The 22,651-nt window shown below is 41.2% G+C and overlaps 1 long non-coding RNA gene across 1 annotated transcript; it reads left to right on the forward strand.

Annotated features, from left to right (window-relative positions):
• Positions 1-2,472: 2,472 nt before the first annotated feature.
• On the forward strand, positions 2,473-22,222 carry LOC123384919. Its single transcript, XR_006596709.1, has 10 exons — positions 2,473-3,426; positions 4,733-4,860; positions 5,030-6,785; positions 8,406-8,538; positions 10,177-10,376; positions 17,304-17,490; positions 17,916-18,075; positions 20,851-20,944; positions 21,168-21,372; positions 21,810-22,222. It is a non-coding gene; the product is annotated as an uncharacterized LOC123384919 (long non-coding RNA).
• Positions 22,223-22,651: the final 429 nt, after the last annotated feature.

Raw genomic sequence — 22,651 nt, forward strand, 5'->3', positions numbered from 1 at the left:
GTTAACAGTCATTTAGGAGAGTGAGAGAGGAGGGGCACCTGAGTGGCTCAGTCAGTTAAGCCTCCGACTTCAGCTCAGGTCTCACAGCTAGTGAGTTTGGGCCCCACATCTGGCTCTGTGCTGACATCTCAGAGCCTAGGGCTTGCTTCAAACTCTGTGTCTCCTTTTCTGTACCCTCCCCTGCTCACTCTCTGTCTCTCCAAAAATAAACATTTAAAAAATTTTTTTGGTTAAAAAAAAAGGAGAGTGGGAGAGGAAATAAATGAGGAAAGTGGACAATGAACAGACAGAAATATGGTAGGATTTCTGAGTAGGACAAAAGGCTCACTGGAGGTGAATAACATTGAATTATAGGGACCACCTCACACAGATATGGATTTTCCTGCGCCCATGTTAAGCTGCATGCATATGTGAGAACAGAAGAGGCAGAAAGTAGGATTAAACTGGGATTGGATCTGTATCAAGAAAACATTATGGGGGTTGGTGCCTGTCTGGCTCAGTTGGTAAAGCATGTGACTCCTGATCTCAGGGTTGTAGTTCGAGCCCCATGTTGGTTGTAGAGATTAAGATTTTTAAAATCTTAAAAAGAAAGAAAGGGAGAGAGGGAATGAAGGAAGTAAGGAAGGGAGGGAGGGAGGAAGGAAGGAAGGAAGGGAAGGAGGGAGGAAAGGAGGGAGAAAAACACAATGGAAGGAGAGAGGAGCAAAAGAATTGAAAATATGCAAAGGAATATTTATAATGATAGAGCATAGACCCTAAGCTGGATGAGGACATGAGGTGGAGGAAGGACTATGAAAAGGTAATAGAATCAGATTAATCAATTTTAGGTCACAAAGGTCTTGAAATATTTTTTTGGAGTTGGGATGCTAGTGAGAGTGAACTGGACAAACAGGCAGTGATGGTCAGAAAGTGTGAAGCTTGAAGTTGAGATTAAGTTAAAATCAATGCAGTTATTGGGCTTGATAAACCTAAGATCCAATGAGAGAGAAGAAGGTGGCTGGAAAATGGTGGAAATTAGGTAAATAATTGAAAGAAAGGTGGTGAAGGTACTGAAAGGCTAGGATTCTAGAAGAAATACCCACATAGATACTGGGTTGCCAAGAATTCTATGAGGACATGAATATTGGAAAGGGCAACTATGAACCAGAAGTTGATGTTTTATTACTCAAACTTTTATCATGAGTCTATTGATCTGGAAACTCTTATCCTTTGGTTCTGGGAAGGTTTCTTGAGTCACATCTTTCATGATTTCTTCCCTGTCTTCTACATTTTCTGTTTCTTGAACTCCTATTAGTAAATGATGGGTCCCCTGATTTGATCCTCTAATTTACCTGACCCCCTATTTTTCCATATCTTAGTCCTTTGCTTTGTTTCCTGGAAACTTTATCTTCCAGCCCTTTTATTGATTTTTTCTGAAATTCTGTTTTTGTTTTCCAAGAGCTACTTCTTTTTCTCTAAATGTTCCTTTTTTTTATTATTATTATTTGTCATGTTCTTTTTTCATCAATGCAGTTATTTTATCTTACATTTCTAAGGTCATTAGGAACAAGTGTGTTTAAATGTTCTTTTTACTGCATTGTCTTTGTTTACTCTGTTACCTTTGTTTGTTTGTTTGCATATTAGTTTTAATCTCTATAGTTAGTGTTAGAGACTTTCCTCACATGTCAGGTGATACTTGACTGACTTCATATTTAAGAATGAGGCACTAATAAAATAAACAACTCAGGAAACAACAGATGTTGGCGAGGATGTGGAGAAAGGGAACACATTTGCACTGCTGGTGGGAATGCAAAATGGTGCAGCCACTCCGGAAAACAGTATGGAGGTTCCTCAAAAAATTAAAAATAGAACTTCCCTATGACCTGACAATTGCACTACGAGGTATTTATTCAAAGAATACAGGAGTGCACATGCACCCCACTGTTTATAGCAGCACTATCAACAATAGCCAAGTTATGGAAAGAACCCAATGTCCATCAACTAACAAATAGATAAAGAATATATGGAATATATATGCAATGGAATATTACTCAGTAATCAAAAAGAATGAAATTTTGCCATTTGCAATAATGTGGATGGAACTAGAATATATTGTATTAAAAAATAAGTCAGAGAAAGATAAATATCATGATTTCTTTCATATGTAGAATTTAAGAAGCAAAACAGATAAACATAGGGAAAGGGAAGGAAAAATAAGATAAAAAGAGAGGGAGGCAAACCATTAGAGACTCTTAAATACAGAGAACAAACTGAGGGTTGCAGGAAGGAGTTGGGTGGGGGGGATGGGCTAAATGGGTGTCGGACATTAAGGAGGGCACTTGCTGGGATGAGCACTGGGTGTTACATGTAAGTGATGAATCACTAAATTCTACTCCTGAAATCATTATTACACTATATGTTAACTAACTTGGATATAAATAAAATTTAAAAATTAAAAATAAATGCACTAAAATTAGCAGACGACACTTTTGTGTTCATTTGCAGTGCTTGTCAATTGCTACTATTTACTCTAGAATTATCAGTCAGGCACCTGGTCATTTCCATGGGAGACTTTCAAAAGTACATAAAGTCTTTTCTCCAACCAGTTGGTTTCATCAGACATGAATCTTCCAATCTCCTGTGTGGTGAATAGAAATCTAGCTATCAGTGCCCTGGTACTGTGAGGGACAGAGAGAGTGGGGGGTGGTTCTCACTATTCAGTACATGGTACGTAGACCTTACCTAACCCTCCTTTTTCAGTTTTACTTCCATCTTCTACCAAACCTGGTATCATCCAGCCTGAAGACTCTCCCGCTCCATTTCTCCAGAAATTAAACCTCTAGTTGCCAGTTGGGTCGGTAATGGTGTTGGCCCCTGCCTGCACAGGAGAGAACAAAAATTTGGAAGGTCCAACCATAGTCTTTTTTTCAGCCCCACCCTATACCGCTTCCTACAGAGGGAAGTTCAGTTTCTGAGCCTTTGCAGGATTTTATAGCAGGGATGCATTTGCTTTTTGATGGTTTGCACAGCAAAGCAAACTTTCCTGCTACTCTGTTAACTTTGTTACCACTCATCCATCTGCCTTCTGTCTTCCAACATTTTGTTGCTAGCTCTTGTCTGCTGTTACTTCTGTCTTCTTTATCCTTCAGGGCTTTAATTTAAAAAATATATTCCTTTTCAGTCATTTTAGAGAGGCTAAGGGATGGAGGTGTGATAAATGCATGCATTCGACAAAGACCGCCTTCTGATTTTCTCATATGAATTACTGAAAAGTAGGTATAGCAGACGCTTTTGATACCCTGCCACATCTCCCCTTGACTCACTTTTGCAGGTGCAGGAACCAGCATCTTCTAAGCCATGCTAACAACTTCCCGCTCAAGCTCTTGCCTCATCCTGCTTCTCTGGCTGAGGATTTTCTCCAGAACCACAGGAGTTTGTTCACCTAAGGTATCCTGGGTAGCCTGGAAATGCTGGGGATTTAACACCTCCCAAACAACGAATAGAAATCAGTGGGTTAATAGCCAACTTTCTTATACTGTGGTGAAACTGTTCTGAGGTATCACGGTTCCTCAGAAGTTCCCAAAGGGATGGACCTAAATTGCTCATAGGAGTAACCTATTTATTAATTGGGGGTTTTTTGCCTTTTTCTTCTCTCACTTTCCACACTCTCTCAGTTATGCTTCCTGGTATCCTCTCCAAAATAAATTCTTTGTATCTAAGACCTTGTCTCAAGGTCTGATTTTGGAGGAACTCAAAAGAAGACAACTGGTACTATATGTGACCCTAGAAAGTATATTCTCAATGGTATGGAGGCAAGAAAGCCTCTGCTGGTGGTGGTAAGTTAGGCGGTGATAAACCCTAGCACTCCATAAAATCACAATTAGCAAAGCTTTCACCTACTGTGTGCTGGGATGAGATAAAGGAGAAGCTTGGATCATGCAGTAGTCTACACCTGAAAGATATGGGGTTGTGGCAATCATAGGAATTGCAGAGGTGTCTGACTTTTTGTTCACTGGCCAGAAGCACTGAGGAAGGAGAATGATAGGTTTACATCATCCAACTATCAATTCAGAACATGGAATGAAAGCCAGAGAACCTCCTTGGAGATCCCTATTTCCTGCAGCCAGAGAGCAGACTGTTCTGAAAAATTGGGCCAGGGGTTAATTGTAAGGATGACCAAACTGCAAAGGAGATTGAAGGCACAGGACCGGCAGGCCTCCTAGGGAAGAGTCAAAGCCCTGGGAGGGAGGAAATGGTCCCTGAAAACTGAGATAAGGGCCTGTGGGGTAGATGCACTAGAGAACCTTAAACCTCTAGGTCTCCCTGAACCAGCCAAGCTGGTTCTTTAACTTACTCTGTTAGTTAAAGAGAACAGCATCCCCTTGCCTAGAGACTCTACAAAGTCCTTAATGAAGCAGATGTCTTCCAGACTATGCCTGTCTACCTCAATGTCTGCCCCTACCTCCCCTCACTGTCTCTAGTCCCAAAACTAGGGACAGGTCTCAGCATAGCCTGAGTTATACTTTGAGAGATGTGACAGATTTTATTTTCTAAATATGGCTGCAGCAATATTCCTCATCTCAGTGGCTCTTCTCCAATGCAACCTTGCTGTTCCAAGAGATGGAGTCTAATTCCCCTCCCCTTGAATCTGAGCTCAACTTTACATGCTTTAACCAACAGTGTGCAAAAGTGAGGCTGTGTGATCTCCAAGTCTGAGTCATAAAATGTGATGCATCTTCTGCTTTGTTCACAGAAATGTTTGCCTTTGTAAACTGGAGCTACCATGTAAAAAGACCAACTACCCTAAGGCCACCATGCTGTAAAAAAAACCAAGGCACATGAAAAGCAAGGACTGGTTGCTTTAGTAGGATACTCATACTGGTAATGAATGAACATTGCTATCTTTCTCTTGTGAATGGACACTGCTTTAGCAAGAGCCTTCTGCTAAATGCCAAAGGCTGTTGTTTATGAATACATTCTATTCATCATTCACTACCTGGTCCTAGAGATATGTTAACTTTCCTCCTTTCTGTTACAATATCGTCTACAGGGACCTTGATCATCTTCACATTCTGTACATCACAGTGTCCCATCGTATTAATGAGAGCATGATAATTGGACTTAACTTTTAGGAAGGAGCAAGTATGCTGGTTGCTGGAGTAAAATAATTCATTCCAGAGGTTGGGAGATAAACCCTATCCATTTCTGAAGCCTGCCACATCAGGGAAGGCTTTAGGGGCCCAAAGGTCTAGGACATCTCATCTAAAAGGATGCACTGCACTTATTACCACCAAGAAAGAGGCACAGCACTTGGTGAGCTACTTTGGATTTTTGAGGTAAAAACTACTACCCTTGCAAATACCACTCTGGCCTGCTTATTAGAAGATTGCTGGTTTTGAAAGGACCTGAGAGAGTATTTAAATAACCTTTTAAAGATTCAGCATAGCCATCAGCCTAGGGATGACACCTCACATGATTGGGACACTGTTCTCAAGGATGTGGCATATATGTTAAAACAATGATCTCTATATGTAGTCATTATGTGTGCCATGTTTCCAATATCTACAATACACAGGAGTGGTGGCTAAAGGATCCAAGTAGGGATGGCTCCATGCACTGAACTCCCAGTGACCCATTAGTGAAAATTTGTGGTTCTAATCCTCGTAAATTTAGGCTCTTCCTAATCAAAGACCTTGATCTCAGGAAATGTGTGTAGAGAGGGGGACACTTCCAATAAGGATATTGTCATGGTTTCACTGCATTTAAATCATTGACTGCCACTGGATGACCTTGGGATCCTCATGTTGATAGATCAACAGGCAAAATAGGAATTACTAAACTAGCGGGGATACTTGACTATGAATATATTGAGGAGTTGGAGTTGCTGCTATACAAGGGGGGCAGGGAGGAAGATGTCTGGGACTTGGGGGATTCACTGTGGTACCACTTAGTGCTTTTATGCCCGGTGATAACAGTAGAAGGGCAATTGAGGCAACCAGAGCCTGAGAGTAGCAAGGAAGCCAGGCCTCAATTACTTAGAAATAAAGGTCTGGTCATCCCACTGAGGAAGCAACTGAGACTAGTCACTGCTAGCTAGGGGTAAGGGAAATCTAGAAGAGGTGGAAGAGGAGAGAGATGATGGGTATTGCACATGGCCCTGGGACCAGGTACAGCAGTGAAGACTGTGCAGTGTCCCACTACTTCTGTTATTTTCAGTCTTTTCTTTTTTTGGAGATTGTAGACAGGCATAACCTTGAAAGTCGGTAATACTGTAAACTTGAGGTAGGTATAAGAGGGCCTAATCAGAGCAAGGAGTGTGAATGTGGTGATCACCACTACCATGCAGCTCATGTCCCTGGTCCACCTCTTTGTCCCCCTGCAGCAGTAGCAAACATTTCCATGCACTGGACAGCCTTCTCCCTGGAGTGTCATAACTCTCTGCTTCTCTGCCTGAGGCTCCTCTCAGCCCACACTTAGGATAGCCTGGAAGTAGCGGGATTAATGCCTTCAAAGACAAACGTTAAGCACTGAGGTTTCAGAGTCAGGAGACAAATGCTCCAACTCCTCCACTCTTCCACGTTGATTACTTCTGAGACGTTCTACACAGTTTCTCAGAGGACCTCCAGTGGAGGTGAGCCCCATTTGCCCAAAGTGGTAGCTTGTTCATTAATGCATGCATTTTTTACTTTTCTCTTTTCTTTCTCTTCTTTTGCCCACTCCATCCCACGAGCCCCTGAGATCGTCAAACCATATGCAGCCCAGTCCTTATCTCAAGGTCTGCTCTTTGGGAAGCCTAAACGAAGATGGTAAGTTTTCCTTACAAGTTTGCCTGCCTATACTCATGTGTTATTTGCTACAAAAATAACTTTACGGAGGAGAAATAATAAAATTTTGGTTGATAAGCCTGAGTAATACACATTTGTAGTAATGGTAAAATACGAAAAGCAGTAAAAAGAGTTATTTTCACTAGTTTATAAAGAATGAGAAAACTGAACTTTAAAAAAAATACAGTAATACATACTTGCACTGTAAGAAAAGGAATATTTTAATAACTATAGAAATAGTTGGCAGGGCTATCAACTATCAAGGGATTGTTTTGAAATTGCTACCATTGGCCAACTACTATGATTAATGAAATCAACGTTTTCGTGATGCAGGAGAAATAAATGTTATAAGTCAAATTTAATAGATATGTTTTTTTCTTTAAAAGTTGTTGAGCTATTAGGTTACTAAACCCTCTTTATCTTTCACTTTACAGAAGAGTTTTCACATATATGGGTACAATACACACACGTGCACGTGCACGCGTGTGCATGCGCACACACACACGTCTTGATATTTTAAACATTTTCAAAGTGTAGCTCTACAGACTCCTATATTTTATTTTGGTAACGCATGCAGTATTCCCTCTAGAATCGAATTTACAAAGAAATCCACAATGGGGGCAATTGTAGAGGTGTTCTTCCTTTCTCTCTCGCACATAGTACAAAACCCTCTAGCAGTGATATTGTTAAGCCAAATTTAGAAGGGACTCCATATTCTACAGAGAGGATCACTGAGGAAGCCAGTGATCAAAACTCAGGAATAAACAATCTTTGCTCATTTTAAACTATACAAATATTTGTTGAATAAATTCTATTTTATTTGTATCCTCTTTTGATGGAATGTTAGTTTCTGAAGCCAAATGATATACAGATTCTTCAGAAAACCCTGCTGAACACTCAAATATACTTCTTGGCATATTTGCCTCCGTATACAGGTTTTGTCGAATCTCTGTCTACCGGGTACTGCTTCTTGTTTCTCCTGAAAACAACTCCCCCACCTTGTAGAGGAAACTGCTCTTTCTCTACTTCAACCGTGCGGTTCTAGTGTGAACTGCTAATTATAGAGCCCTGACTTCTCTGTTCCTGTCATATGGGCAGGAATGTGGTTAATCATCATGTATTATGCACTGGCTTTCGTGATGGCTCCAAGCGGCTATGGAAGCTAAACCAGTTAGCAACCCTCTCCAGGATTTTCAAAGTGGAGCTAGGAGAGAAGGCAGAGCCCTTTCTTTTCTGGTGATGATGCCTGAAACAGCCATGTAACTCCAGCATGCGGAGAAAGCACGTCTGCAAGATGGAGGCCAAGTGGCAGACACAGGCGATACAAAGGGTAGAATCCTTGAGGCCCCCACTGCCCTCTTTGGCCTCCACTGCCTCTGGGGGTTGGCACTCCCTCTTTTCTCTCTATTCTGCGAGCTCTAATATCTTTCTTCTTGCTCCTCTTCCCTGCCCAAGGTAAGTCAAGTGGGGTTTCCAGGATTTACAACCAAGAGCTCTGATGAATGTAATGCATTTACTTTTTGAGCTGTTTTATCAAAGAGCTATAAAATCACTGCTTAATTAGGTAAAGCATTCTATCGCTTTTCCTTTTTGGTCTCTCAGTCATCGATTTTTAAGGAATATATGCTCCCTTACTGGGATTTTTCCCACCTGCTGGGAAACTCAGCTCAACCCCCAGCTCAGATACTGCTTACCTGTGATCCACTGCTGGCCTGGCCACAGATTCCAGAAGCAGGTGGGTACCACCCCTCCGGTGCAGTGGGGAACATACCTCCCTAAATCATAATATCAGGTTACCAAAGATAAGGTGTTCTCAGGAGTACCTAAGCAATCCCTAGGATTACTCTGGCCTTTTTACCTCAATGATAAAAACAAGAGATCTCAATAAATAGCTCTTGTCAACTACAAGGTAGGACTGACCATTCTTAACATCATCCTTTGATCTAATTCTGGAGACCTGCTTCAGTGTTGTTTTTAGGGATTTTGTTTTCTATTTCACTGAGTATTTCTGTTTTTAATCTTTTTAGAGTCACAGCGTGTTGCATGAATGTCAACCATTTTCAGTGTCATTGTCATTCTCTATCTTTGTATGCTCTGGCTGCCTTAACAAAATGCCATAGACCGGGCAGTTTAAACAACAGACATTTATTTCTCACACTTCTGGAAACTGGGAAGTTCCAAGATCAAGGTGCTGGTAGATTTGGTTCCTGGTGAGAACTTTCTTCCAGCTCTGGCTGGGCCCTCACATAGCCTCTCCTTGGCACATGGACATGGAACTGGGGGGGACTCTCTCTCTCTCTTCCTCTTTTTATAAGGCCACTAATCCCACTGTGAGGACCCTACTCTCATGACCTCATCCAAACCTAATCACCTCCCAAAGGCCCCCAATCTCCAAATACCATCACATCAGGGGTTAGGGCTTCAACATATGAATGGGGGGTGGGTGGGAATTGTGGTGGGTAGGAGACTGGCACACAACATTTAGTTCATAATGCTCTGATCAAAATGTAATATTATGGAGAGGGAGCATTTGATTGGCTTGGCTTGGGTCACATGGCCACCCTTGGCTGAGAGGTGGGCAGAACACCTATTTTAATCCCCCAAAGCTTTATCCACTGGGAGATGATTCTGCAAGGGAATTCAGATGCCTTTGGTAAGGGGAATGGATGCTAAGCAATCAAATAACCGCAAATACACACTGCAGACAACTTCCAGTGTTTTCAACAGAGCTAAGCTGAATGAAATTGGATATCAACTGCCTCCTGAAATATCACCTTCACCTGCAATATGCAAATAGATGAGAATGTTTCTCTTGAAATTCCTACTTTCATTTTTTTAAGTAATCTCTACCCCCAATGTGGGACTCGAACTCATGACCCCCAGATAAAGAGTCACATGCTTTCATTTTTCACTTCACTTAGCCTTAGGGTAGATTCCTAGAATTTTCTTTTTTCCTTCTTATTTTTTCTACAGAAAAACAAACAAATATATTTTCTCAAAATTTCAGAAGGAAGCTTTCCTTTAGAACATCAGCTTACTGGATCTATCAATTCTGATGTGGAAAGTTGTATTTTATATGTTTGTTAAGTGAAAACAAGCACTTTGCAGGCTAGTACGAAATCTCGTTTTGATAAAATATATTAAAATGCAAGCATAATTGGATACATTTTCTAAAAGTATTCATGGAGATGCACTAAACTTGTCACAGTGGTGTGGTAGGCAGAAGAATGGCTCTCAAATGTGCCCACATTTCAATTCCCAGAGCCCCATGGCAAAAGGAATTTTGCATGCATGACTAAATTAAGTATTTGAGGTGAGAGCATCCTGGATTATCCGGGTGGTCCCAACGTAGTCACACACATGTCTTTACAAGTGACAGAGAAAAGCAGAGGAGTGTCACGGTGATGTAATATGAGAAAGACTTGGTCAGCCACCACTGACTCTGACAATGGAAGGTACCCAGGAGCCAAGGAAAGCAGGCAGCCTCTAGGAGCTGGAAAAGGCAAGGAAACTCATTTTCCCCTGGAATCTCCAAAAAGGAACTCAGCCCTGCAGAAGCTTGATGATAACCCGGTAAGACCCATATTGGATCTCCAGCCTCTAATAATAAATTTGCGGGGTTCTTTTTTTAGCCACTAAGTTTGTGGTAATTTGTTATAACAGCAATAGGAAGGTGATATGAGTGGTTATTCTTGGGAAGTAGATTTGGGAGGAAAAGGAACTGGGAGGAGACATCAAGGGCCATTAATACTTCTAAAGTGGAAGTTTTTACAAAAATGTATTATTTGTATGCTATACACCAATATATATGTATTTGGTGATACCCTACGAATAGGTTGTTTGCTAACTCATTTTGAGAAGACTGCTGAATTTGCTGAAATCATTAGTTTTTTACGAGGGATAATTTGCTACTTAACTTTTATAACATTAAAAAAAATAAATCTATAAGAGGCTATATTAGTTAAGAAATATGTTAAACTGCATGGGTATGTGTATGTGTGCATATGTAGGTGTGTACGTGTGGGGGGGGGGGTACACATACACAGCCATTTATTTGTTTGTTTGACCAATGTCAGGATTTTTTTTTTCTCTCAGGTAATTTGAAGATCAGAGGTCCAAAGCAAGAAAGCCTAAAGTTAGTTAAAGTCTGCCAGGTTATAAATTTCTCAGTCTCCTTCAAACTCTGTTCTGCCATGTGACAGAGAATATGGCTTTCATTCCCAAGGTCGCCTCATGACCATAAGACGACTGCAGGCGTTCCAGCCATAACATCTGTATTCTGGGCAAGAAAAAGAAAGACTAGAGTGGGAAAGGGGAGGCAAAAGAGCAATTTCCAGCTGAGTCAGCCTTTTTAAGGAACTGAATAGGCAGCAATAATCTAGCCACATGACCACCTCTGTCCACAAGGGAGGCTAGAAAATGTAGATTTTCAGCGGGGCACATTGCCACCCCCAACAAAATCAGGGTTCTCTTAGTGAGGAAGAAGGGGAGAGTTTGATTTGGGGTAAACAACTAGCAGCCTGTGTACAGGCTTCAGTGACAACCAAATTATAAAGCAGGGACCTTTGTAACTATGTCTTTAAAGATAAACACTATACCATAATGAATAGTCCTTAACTGTTCAAGGCAATATAAATAGACATACCATAAACATTTTATAACTGTTCAAAGCTAACCCATTGAAAAAGATCCGCAATAAAAATTTAAAAACTAAACCAATCAGTTCCACTATGAATTGGTTTGTAAGACATCAATTCAGGAAATTTAGTTTTTTTTAAAAAAGTACTAGTTTAGATGAACTTCAGAAGGGATATGAACTACCCCCCCCCTTTGAAATTCTACCCATAATTTATGTGTTTGAGCATTTTTCTGATTAAACATTACATAGATCCTCAAAGGAATTTATGGCCCCAAGAAAGGTTAATAACCATGGATCTAGGTGTTGAGCCCATTTAAAAGATGCCAAACAACTAACCCAATGGAACTCAGAGCTGAATTGGGGGTTTCGATGTCATACAAATATTCTCAGGCCAATAGAAATGCCTAATGTGAGACACTACCTAATGGAGTTAAGAGAGCTGAGGGACACGGCTGGAGTCCAGAGGCTGGTCAAAGGCAAGCATTAAATAATGAAAGGCAGCAGCTTTCTGGCCTTGGGAGGAGCAGAACAGGCGTGATGCATTAGCAAGTCCCCCAGAGACCAAGCCACAGGGGCTGTCCCTGGAATAAGTGAAATCCTAGAGAGGGCAGTGTTTCATTTTGAGTCTGAGAAGTAAGAAAAGAACAACACAGACCATCTGTTTTGACACATCTACAAACACAGTTATTTGGCATTTAGTATTAAAACTGTTTATCAAGCTCCCAGTGCTGATGGTTAACAAACAGGAGCCTCATGTTCGGTGTTGTACTATTGATATGTGGGGGGGAAGAGAGTTCTAATCCATCAAAGTTATGAATCCACCAGCACAGGTTTAAGAACACTTTAAAGAGACTTGGAAAACAGAACGGAGTAAATGATTATTTGGTCCAAAGGGTCCCCAAAGAAAAAAGAAAGTGGTGTAGTTGCCACCTAATGGTCTTTGTAAATAGGTGGGATTCTATTTGCCAGGGAGAGGGCACCACTTCAAGGCTCCATTCTGGGATGTCGAGCCCTTCCCCTGACCCCTGTCTCTCTTATGGAAAGGACAGACTTCGGAGGTCTCCAAAGTGGGGCATGAACGTGCACCAAATAGTATTCTCAATGCAATGACTGGGGTGTGAGAAGAAAATATTAGAACGTTTAAAAATTGATTACCTTAAAAATAAGGGAAATATGCATTACAAATATTCAATAAAAGGATTGACAGAAGCACCAACACTACGAAGTTATGTCAGATGGCCAGGCTTCACTTACCATAGGGAACATTTCTACCCATAGCAGGGGCTTCAGGGCTTGGGGGCATCGACTGTGGCATCCCACTTCTCTTGCTATTCCAGCATCTGGCAACACGTGACCATTTATTTATGCCCGGTTAACTGGATTCATAGATCATAGTAACTAATTTTATGTAAACCAGTCCACACAAAATACACAAATGACTTTAAAAAAAAAAAAAAAAAGTCCTCTAATTGAAGATCTTACAAAGGCAAGCAAAATCAAACAGATAATGGCAGAGCTGACATTTGTGTCCCGAGGACAAGGTTTCTGCAGCCATGTCACCCAGGAAAAACAAGGATGATCTAATTGAATTGAATAAGAAGTTATTCCCACCAAACTAGAAACATCAAGAAGACCTCCAGATACACGAAATGTGTCTGCTATCACACATCTAATTCACTCTACGTGTATCTATTGCGTTTATGTTGTGTCTGTGAAATGCCTTTTTCAACTATGTTGACCATTAAAGCCAGTGACAAGGCAAACTGAACTTAGAAGCAGACCTTCAAATTGCTGTATCACAAAATGTTCAATTACGATTTTCAAAAATAACGAAACATATTTAACCACACTGTACTGATTAAAAATAGAAGTGTTAAGGGGCGTCTGGGTGGCTCAGTCGGTTAAGGGTCCGACTTCGGCTCAGGTCACGATCTCACAGTTCGTGAATTCGAGCCCTGCATTGGTCTCTGCTCTGAGAGCACAGAGCCTGCTTGGGATTCTCTCTCTCCCCCTCCCAGTCTGTCCCTCCCCCGTTCTCTCACTCTCTCTCTCTCTCTCTCAAAAAAACTTCTAAAAAAATAATTTTAAAATAGAATTTTTAAAAGTTTATGCCATGAATAAAAATGAAATATTTTCAAATATTGTTTATTTCAAACTTAGCTCATCCTTTAAAACTATCTAATTTGTATATAATATGTTCACCTCGCCATCCACATATAAAACAAAATATAAATATACATGCTTGGAAGTTGCTACTCAAATTGTTATCTGTGAGTGGCCTGTACCATCAGAAATGTTTAGAAACTATTGCTGAAAATAAAGGACAGTGGGAGTGATTTATCCAAAAACAAACTAGTCCCCATCAATTTGGTAATCCTAGATGACACAATGCTTTAACCCAGTTAAATTATGATCTCTCCTTCCAAACACCCACAGCAATGAAACTTAAAGATGATAACTTCTCCTAATTACATTGACCACTTCCTTCCTGAATTATAATTACTTGAGTAGATGTGTGGTCCTCCTATTGGCTTGAGAGAAAGCTCGCTGGGGACAGGATTAGTGTTGGAGTCATTGTCTGCTTAATTATTTATCCCCCATAGCACTTAACACCTAGGAGCTGCTCAACAAAAATTTACTTGGGAGTTTAGAGAAGTGTCTAACAGGTCTTTAGGACTGATAATCAGCAGTAGTTTCATTATTTGGCAAGTCATTGAGGTAAACCACTGAGCACTGAGTCTTGCCCAGAGTGAGTGCTCTTTCCACAAGAGGTGATTTTTCTCATCCGCTCATCTTATGGGTTAGTGTTTACACAAAAGACTGCTCCTCTCTGCTCAGAAATAAATCGGTAATATGTTCAGCTACTGTTTGTAGCTTGGAGGTGCCTAACTCGTTCTCGTGTGTTTCCATATTAAATGGGTCAGGCACGATGTTCCATGTCCTTCTCAGCTTGACTCTTACATTTTGTTCATAGAAACCAACTTTAATATCACACTTAGCTAATTTATATATAGGTATGGATTTTTTTAATAACCTTCCATGGCAGATAACCTCACTATTCAAAATAATCCTAATAGCTCAATCGCCTATAAAATATGCAGTAAGTTCTAATGGACTCCTCGAGAGTAAGAACTAGGTGGAATCCTGCTTTATGTGCTGACATGGGAACGTCTTATTTGACTTTAGCCATGTATCTGATTCAGCCATGTAACTGATTCTCTCTCTCTCTCTCTCTTTTTTTTTTTTAATGTCAAAATTACTTTAATATAACCTCTCTGCTTGGAACAAGTACATAGGTTCCCCTTGGTTCCTTGGTAATTTCTCAATTTGTAACCCTATAACTGGTAAAAATTAAAAAATTTCCATCTGCCTCTGTAAGAGAGTCAGTGATTATTTGATAGTAATTTTTTGGCAATTTCTGCCCTACTAAATTATGAAAGATCATGAAAAATTACTAAATTATAAAAAATAAGTGGGACATGAGTGTCACTAAAGAGATAGGTTCTTTTATAACTTCTGTACCGATTTGCCCATGCTTGGTGATGGTGCATAGCAACTTATTTTTGGCTTTCTAAAGAACTGATCACACAGAAGGAAATTGGGCCGTCCTTGTATGAATATAACCCAATTGCCTTCCAGCTATAGGCTTTGAGCTTACAATTGTTTCCCAAAGGCAAGAAATGGGTTGAGCTGAGCCATCCATAACCCTACATTGAGAGTTCCCACCATGACCTCCAGCACAAAGAAGTAAAAAGTCACATGGTTAATGTGAGACCAAAAATCCTCTTCCTAGGCAAGCCAGCTGGTTTCTATAGAGATTCCCCAGCACAGACACAGCCCAACCTACAGTCTACCCTCTGTGATACACATGTGTCTGTTCATATGGAAATGATACAAGCTTTGGGCATGTCTAGAAGTCATGCAACAAAACAAAAATCTTAATACACACGTTAGGTAGGTATGTGTATATATATATGTGTGTGTCTATGTGTGTACATGCTCATATCTCATACGTATATATGCCTCACATATATATGCCATGTGTGTGTGTGTATATATATATATATATATCCCTTCCATGTGCAAATGAGAATAAGAGTATGTTTAAGATCACCTCTCTTTCTGCAGAAAATGTGATTAGAAAAATGCAAACTACTGTCATTTTCTTTCATTCTTTCCTTTAATTTTTGTCATTTAAGACTTGTAAATTCGATGGACTCTATATTTTTAAAACTAGCTTAATATATGGTACATTTATATTGATTTGCACAAACAAGCTCAGTTTGTCAGCAAATTGTACTTCTATACCCATAGGTAAGTATAGCACTGATGTAAGCACTGAGAGTACATAATATGGAACAGACACTAGCTTATGATCTAGGGGAGACAAGCCATATAAACATGTAATTATCTAAATGTGTACATAAATACAGTTCTGTAATTAAAGAGTGAATGGGGAAGGGGGGTATTGGTGGGTTGGTGATGTGTACTTTTTTTCTTCTCTATGCTCTCCTAACATTTTTTCTCCCCATACCTTGGGACTTGAATTATATAATGCATGGGCAGTCGTATGGCTTTTAGATCATATGAGCATAAATAAATAGTCATTAATATAAACACTATTTAAAAACTGCCCAGAGATACGTTTTTACAAAAAGGACCAGGTTTTTCACTCTGCAAAAAGAAAATGGTAGCAAGTATGAACAAATGGAAAAAAAAAAAAAATAAAACAGAAATGAGCAAACACTTCTGGACTAAACTCAGTTTACAGAAAAAGAACAGAATCAGGGTTAAATATGTGGGTATTGTAGGAAAAGAAATACAAATGCAGCCAAACCCCCATCCTCAATCAGGGGAACAGGGTGTGGAATATGATCCCTGTCCTGAGGCTCATTTTTACTTTCTTCTCCATTCATGCCCACTTATGACATGTTGGGGTTTTGCTTTTTCCCCAACAAACACTTTCATATGTGATAAGCACATTTCTAAGCATTTTACACGTATTAACTCATTCAATTCCTGTAATAACCCTATGAGCTAAGCACTATTCGTATCACCCTCTCTTTACAGACGTGGAAACACAGGCACCAAGAGATTAAATTAACTGTCCCAGGCAGCTGAAAGCCAAATCAGCTAGGAAAATTGCACTGTCTCCTTAGCTGGAGGGTGAACTCTGTGCATTTGAGTAGCTGAGGGGGTGTGTGCATGGAGTGAGGAAAGAAAGAAAGGCTTTGAAAGTTATCCTGTCATTTGAGAACATAAAAGAGAAGACAAAAGGAAGGGGAAAGCCCAGATTAGTTGTGGGAAGGCAACGGAAGCAGTGGAAGAACAGGAAGTGGAAGAAAGAGGCTTAGAGAAATCCGCCTTTCTGCCTGCGGGGCTTGGCTCCGTGAGGGTGAGGGACAGCAGATAGCATGGCTCCTGGCTGGAGTGGGTGCAACTGGGTGTCTCTGTTCCCCAGCAACAGCATCTCACTTCCCAGGTTGTCCCCGGGCTGCCTCTGCAGCAATCCCACTAGAGCTGCCTTTCACCCAGCTAAGAAGTGCTGATTCCTTAAGCAAAGGAGCCACCGGAATAAAAGTGTGCAACCAGTGGTAAGATTAAACTCTGGGCCCCCAAGGGAAAATTTCAGAAGGTGAACTTTACTGTGTGTAAATTGGAAACAGCTTTCTCTCTTGGGTAAGATGACTGCCTCGGGTGGTGGAAATACATATGGAATTTTGGGAACACTTGGATTTCTCTGATGAGTTCTCTTGAAACACTAATGTCTAACAGGAGTGGTTCAAACAGCACATCGAGTAACTTGTGTTTTTTTTTTTTTTTCTGTGACCTTGGATCTTAACTTTGATTCTGCTCTCAAGTGACGGGAGAATGGAATGAGATGGTCAGCACTTGACATCTACAGGGAAATGTCCCACTAAAGAACTTGATATCAGCAACGAAGGGAAATGAGATTGTCCTCCATGAGCTAAACAACAAAATCGATATATATTGTATGGAGCAGAGATGTGCAAAGTCATCATGATGAACATAGTAATCTGATCGAAGGTATTAACAGATCTAAAGGACTAGTGGTCAATCTGAAGCAGGCTTATATACTATGGGAGAAGGAAAAAGAGAGAGGTGAGAAAGCAAATCTGTGTACTCCATCCACATTTTGGGTCTGCTAAGCACTGAGCTAAGGACAGTGAACAAATCCCACTTACCCTACCTTCATGGAGTTCTAAGCCAAACTCACAGAGTCATCTAAGAACAACTCAGGGGGAAAAAGCAACTTGGTCAAGGGCATCCAGTATTCCAGGCCAAAGGCAATGTAGCTCCTTTGTGGCCATGAATGTTATTTCCCTTTCCATCTTCCCATCTCAGGCTCATAGATGAGGAACTTTTTCCACCCAACTTGCAGACAATAATGTAGAGAAGAGGTGCAATCTTTCCCTCCTTTCCCTCCCCCTTTTGCTCTTTTGTCCCCAAAGGAGGAGGAACTAATCAGACTCAGGACTGCCTGTCAACTGCTGGACCTCCTGTTTCAAGAGATGAGCCATGGAGTCAGGGGCGCTGCTCATGCATGGCATGCTCTTTTGCTTTCTTTGATCAGCCCGTCCAGCACTGGAGTTCTTGAGCCTCACATCTTCAGTAGGCTGTCTTTTGCCTTCTCTCTGTCCACCCCACCATGAGAGTCACCCTGCCCATCTTCAGTTTGGGGGGAGTTGTCAAAAATCAGCACATTGGCTTCAAGCCCAAGTTGAAGTCTTTTGCTCAGGGCATGGGAACTTCAGGAGCACAGACTACTACTTTGATCCCTAAACAGCTCCTTGGGTGTGTTCTCCTTCTCACTGAGAACCTCACCTGGGTGAAGGTTAACGATTGACAAACCTCACCTCTGACCTTCGTCTCCAAAGGCTTCAGGTCTTCCTGACCTGATAACATTAAACCCGGCTCACCACCTTTCATCCCATTCTCTAATGCCTTGTCTACCAAGCAGATTTCTAATGGGTTTTGAGCTCCCATGGGCTGCTCGTGCTTACCTCCAGTGGTCCAGGCTGTGTCATAGTTATTCCCACCGTATATTAAATCAATAGGCATTCCAGTTATCCATACCTCCGCTGTGTGAGTTAGGATGGCATGACCTGTGTCTCAGAGACCTACTCAGTTTGCTGTCAGAAGCAGGCATCTGAGCTCACAAAGCTGAGGACGGACTAAATAAAGTCACCAAATTAATGGCATCCTGTGAACCCTGCACTTGGGCAACCAGCTTCCTGTTAACAACTGGGAACCACAAATAGCTATCATCCTTTTATATGTAACACTTCTATAAGGGCAGCCTTGTAGGGTTTCTGAGAGGATTAAAGATGATGCAGGCAGAGCACCTATGGGTGCCTTGCACCTAGTGGACAATAAACATGGGAGATATTGCTGTTGTTGTTATTGTTCGCATTTTGGAGATAATTATACATGTCTTGAATTACTCTTAAAAGAAGTAATAGATAACCACCTTCTATAATAAATAGGAGAAATTCTTTCCCAATGCACCTAAAGGCAGTGAGGTAGCGGTTAGGCTACAATATTTCTAAGGGCCTGCAATTCTCTACCGTCTTATAACTCATGCAATTACTTGGTCCAAATGGCCATGTCCAGCCAAACTCTCTAGCTGACCATTCATGTTCCAAATTACACCCAGGTGCCATCTTGAAAATGGCACACATTCACAATTTGCTTCAATATCTAATTCTAACCCTGCAAAGCACTGGTCATGGATTTAAATCCTCTATGTGAGCCAGCCTGTGTTCTTGCACACACAAGATCTGGGTCCATTCTCACCTGTCTTCTCATTTGTGCCTCAGAGGCGTCCATCAGTGCTCTGAGGGTGTCATGCGGAAGGGCCATCAAGCTTTTTAACCACTACCCACAGTCAGAGGTCCACAGCTCAATGCCCATACATGTACACATGCCCACATGTGTAAACACACACACACACACACACACACACACACACACACCTATGTGACTGAAACAAAGCCTTATAAAACAATACTCACCCTCGCTATATAGGTGAACTCTATTTTCCATTATTTTTTTAAAATTCTGGTTGAAACCTACTAAATTGATTCAAAATGCAGAAATGCCTCTGGACAACTAGGTGGCTCAGTTAAGTGTCTGACTTCAGCTCAGGTCATGATCTCATGGTTTGTGAGTTCCAAGCTCTCTGCTGTCAGCACAGAGCCCATTTCAGATCCTCTGTCCCCCGCCTCTCTCTCTCTGCCCCTCCCCCTCTTGCATGAGTGCTTTCTCTCTCTCTCTCTCTCTCTCTCTCTCTCTGTCTCTGTCTCTCTCTCTCTCTCTCTCTCTCTCTCTCAGAAATTAAATAAACATTAAAAAAATTGTAATGCAGAAATGGCTCAAGACTGGCTGTTTTAAAGGACTCTATTGTGAGTCCTGTGCAGAGAGGTAACATGACCTTGGGTTGTGTACCCAGCCTTGTTTGCCACTATATTTTCTTCTAGCAAGTCCTGAGAGTGCCTTATGTCTATTGTAGGGATTGCTGTTATTTCTGTTGTTGTTTTTGACATTTTGGCTAACAGCGTAGCACGGTTTTAATATTGCTTGATATTAAAAACTTACAAAATTTGGTTCCTAGGAAAAACATTTTTATTATTCAAAACAAGATTTCTGGGAAATGTGGTATGTCGAGTCTGTCTGCAGTGTGGAGCACGATTATCCTTGTAATTGTGCTTCATCTTATTAAAGAATCTTTAATCTTTATAAGAGCACAAACACTGCCCACAAAACTGGCACCAGACGGGGACCCATGAGAGAGGAGTGGTCACTCCCCGTCTCACCCAGCTCTCTCTCCACGGGCCCACTGGCTAGCAGAGTGGCACAACGCAGGCAGAGCATGGACTTTGGGAGTCACACCCAGGTTACAAACCAGATGACTCCACTTTCTAACTCCGTGACCTCGAACGCATCATCTAATCTCTTTGAGCTTCAGTTCTCTCCCCTGTGAAATGGGTGTAAATTCCAAATCCATGGACTCTTGACAAAGATTGAGTGAAATTGCATTGTATACATATCCCTCAAACTCACCGTGAGGATCACCTACCACAATCAATGGTGTTTCCTTCCCTTAGATTGGAATGCAACCGTGAATCGATCATAATCCTTAATTTATGGTGTACTTGCATTACTGCAGGTTCATCTATAACCTAATTTTGCCTATTTGGTTAATTAGTTATTTTTAATAATATCATAAACACCTGGGAGCCTCTAACCAAAGCTAGGACCTTGACAATAGCCTTTATCATAATGTGTCATGTGGTTCCTTCACTCCCTCCTCCTCACCCACATGCTTAATCCCCTTGCCTCCCTCCACTCAAGGCAAATCTAATTTTATCTCTTTAATTCTTCTAGAATCTAGAAAATCTGCTGTCTTGGATGGAGTAGATTTCAGACCCATGCTAAGCTGAACTCTGGATACACCCTGTATCACTCATTCCTAAAACAGGTAGACACATGGGGTACAGGCAGTGAGTATGTTGCAGGGAATGGAGTCTTGAATGGCCCTGCAACCTGGTATTTATCATTGCTATTCTTGTGAGGCAACACAATGGTCTTTCTTTCCTCCTCCCTCCAGTTGTGTGTTCATTTAATTCCATCCTTGGGAAAACAACGTGTGGGAAGAGGTTAGAAGAAAGTCAAGCACAGAATAGCATGGTCTCTGTTACTAGGTGGAAGCTATTCCAAGGAACACTGGTGTCGGCTGAAGTTGACTGTGCATGTCTAGACTCTACTACCAGCTTCTAGACCCATAGTTTCAGCAGAATGAACTCAGATCATCACAAGCTGGCGTGGAAAGGCTATGTGACTCTTACTTAAAGAGAAAGAACCTCGACAGGGATGGCAGAAAATCTTAGCACTATAAGCATTGAAGAGGTAGAGTCGTCAGCTCATCCCCTATGCTTTCTCACTCCTCTCCCCTCCCTCATCCCTCTTCCGTTTTTTCTGGGCTGAAGAATTATTGCAGAATATCTCCTCATGGGTAGTTAGTTCTGAATTGTCCACTCCATGACATTTTTGTTTAAATCCTATGTTAAGTGACCCTGCCATCCTACATACTACCATGGCACCATCACCTTTTCTGACTCAGCTAACACAGTCTCAAAAAGCAAGCAGGTGCAAACTCATTATAAAATTAGCTAAGTCAGGTGTGCAAACATGGGCATTTCAATGCTCTTCATAAATTTGGGATTATCAGAGCTACCACTCTCTTCACTCAAGATACTAATAAAATTTTTATTTGAAGACTATTAAATTGTTTCTTAGCTTACTCTTTTCTAGGATAAATCATCTCATTTTTTTCCCATCTGCAGCAAGAAAAAGAACCACTCCACCTCCATTCCAGCCCTAGTCCACAGATTATAAGGCGCAGTAAAACCTGCCGAAGAAATTGATGCTGCAGAGGTAGAAGAAAAATGAATTTCAAACCTTCTGCCAAATGTCCTCAGAGATAGATCACACTTTTGTTTAGCAAGATACCATTGATATTCAAAAATAAATCCAGTCTGTTTGGAAAACCCTTGAGAGTTAAATTGGTTAATGTATTTATGTAGTGAGGTAGGGAAATACAGGTAGCACACTCTGGAAGAGGGCAGAGGGGGCAGAAAAAAGAAAAGACCTCTGGGTAAAGAAAGAGAGCAAGCAACATGGCAGCAGGCCAAGACCTGAGGACAAAGACAACCAGTGTGAGATTTCCCCAGATTCTCTACAGTACACGGTACTAAAAAACTTCAGACAGTAATATCCAATATTAAACTTCATTTTAAGTTGGCTCCTGTTCTGGGCTGTGGTAAAATTTTTATCCATTACCCTCAGACTTCCACTGTACGTGGCTATGCCCAACAGCCTGATGATCGTGGTGCCTTGGGGAGTAAAGGAGGAGGGAGTGTGGCCACACAAGGCAGTCAGCAAGCTGGAAGGAATACTGCAGCTGCAGGATGACTTGGTAGTTGGAGAGGCAATCCCCAGTGTGCACTGCAGAGGGGAGACTATGGCTTTCCTTCATTCAACAATCATTTTCTGAGAACTGAGCATGGGGCAGGAATGGTACTAAAAATTTAGCAGGAATAACACAAAGGCCTCCCTCTCACAGGCTCACAGCCTATAGGAGGAGAGAGAAAGCTGCTATTCTAGCACTGTGGTATAACTGCAGTAA

The sequence above is a fragment of the Felis catus genome, chromosome B1, assembly GCF_018350175.1.
Source record: "Felis catus isolate Fca126 chromosome B1, F.catus_Fca126_mat1.0, whole genome shotgun sequence".
NCBI classification, from domain to species: Eukaryota; Metazoa; Chordata; class Mammalia; order Carnivora; family Felidae; genus Felis; species Felis catus.